A 2,144-nucleotide genomic window follows, 5' to 3' on the forward strand; every position below is an offset into this window, starting at 1 on the left:
AGATAATTGTATATTTGTATTGCTGAGGATATCTTGTTAGAACGTCGAGAACAGTCCATTCTCAAGAAGTAACAATCGTGAACGTTTCCGTATACATTTTCCTACAAGGAAGTGCGCACTTCGCCATGTGAGGGCGATATGTGTGACAACAGTGTAACGTTTAGTAGTTAGTACAAGAGGAAGAATGTAGGATAAACGGCACGCTTTAGATAGTGAACGTTCGAAAAATAGCGGGCAACAGAGTGCTTAGCTGTGTATAGCATGTAAGGAAAGCAGTTGATGTCACAGTTCGCGGTAACGGATGGAGGTAGAAGAGAGACGGCTTGGCGCAGAGCTGAGACCGTGTTCCAGCCTTTAAATGGACTCGTGCAACTGGAAAGCCTTTCACGTCTGCGCCGGTACACGTGTAAGCGTTATGTTCCGGCCTTCGTGGTCTGGTAATATCCGCGACAAACTAATAAATCTGACCTATTGGGAAATCTTGTGCGTCCGGCGGTCTGAATTACTCTAACGGCTTTCTTTGCTGCCTCGTATTTGGCAATAAATTTGATGGGCCTTGTTTGTATAAGGCTGCTGTTTTACGGCGTTATAACAACATAAAACAGACAAGACAACTTATGTTAATAGGATCTCGCAGCGCCTGATACGGTGAACTTTAAGAGAGAAATATCACCATTTCAGAGCTGTGTACCCAGAAATTGGTGGAAGTCTGCTACCGTGAACACCTGCAGTCACCTTTGCTTTACGAAAAGTGCGAGAAAATATGTAGCAGCTGGTGATTCTTCTTCTCATCATGTACGCAACTCTAAACTTGCAAGTTCTATTTGTCCAGCGTTGGATATGAATATTTTATGCATTCGAATCACTTAAAACGAAGTTTAACGAGTTCATAGCTAAGCCAAATCACGTCAACGGTGAAGTGTTCGTTTCTGTGAGGGGAAAAATGAGTGAGGGAAGTAATGAGTTTCAGAATTAATATTGACCAGAAAATAAAGTTACTTGCTTTTGAGCTTTTATCCATAATATATGGTACCTGTTTCTCATTATAGCGTGATAATGTAATACTTTGACGACCGAGGAGTTACCCTCCCCCCCCCCCCCCCCCCCTCCTGCGCGTACGGGGGTTAGAATAGGCCCGAGGTATTTCTGCCTGTCGTAAGAGGCGACTAAAAGGAGTCTCACACTTTTCGACCCTATGAGTTCAGGTCCCATTCTATGGTTTGACCAGCCACTTTCAAAATTCTGCAGAAGTGCGGGCCATATGGGGAAGGACGCCTTACGAGGTGCACGAGTTATCCATACTGCCCTTAAATTCGATCTCCTGAATCTCTTGTCATGGCTTTACATCTCCACCTGCAATTAAACTATTTGGGCGAGGACACTTTCCATCTACATCTACATGACTACTCTGCAATTCACATTTAAGTACTTGGTAGAGGGTTCATCTATCTCTCTACCATTCCTCTCCCGAACAGCGCGCGGGAAAAGCGAACACCTAAACATTTCTGTTCGAGCTCTGATTTCTCTTATTTTATTTTGATCATCATTCCTACCCATATAGGTTGGGCTCAACAAAATATTTTCGCATTCAGAAGAGAAAGTTGGTGACTGAAATTTCGTAAATAGATCTCGCCGCGACGAAAAACGTCTTTGCTTTAATTACTTCCAGCCCAACTCGCGTATCATATCTGCCACACTCTCTCCCCTATTATGTGATAATACAAAACGAGCTGCCCTTTTTTGCACCCTTTCGATGTCCTCCGTCAATCCCACCTGGTAAGGATCCCACACCGCGGAGCAGTATTCTAACAGAGGACGAACGAGTGTAGTGTAAGCTGTCTCTTTAGTGGACTTGTTGCATCTTCTAAGTGTCCTGCCAATGAAACGCAACCTTTGGCTGGCCTTCCCTACAATATTATCTATGTGATCTATCCAACTGAAGTTGTTCGTAATTTTAACACCCAGGTAACTTAGTTGAATTGACAGCCTTGAGAATTGTACTATTTATCGAGTAGTCGAATTCCAACGGATTTCTTTTGGAACTCACGCGGATCACCTTACACTTTTCGTTATTTAGCGTCAACTGCCACCTGCCACACCATACAGCAATCTTTTCTAAATCGCTTTGCAACTGATACTGGTCT

Source organism: Schistocerca americana, chromosome 8 (assembly GCF_021461395.2).
Source record: "Schistocerca americana isolate TAMUIC-IGC-003095 chromosome 8, iqSchAmer2.1, whole genome shotgun sequence".
NCBI lineage: Eukaryota > Metazoa > Arthropoda > Insecta > Orthoptera > Acrididae > Schistocerca > Schistocerca americana.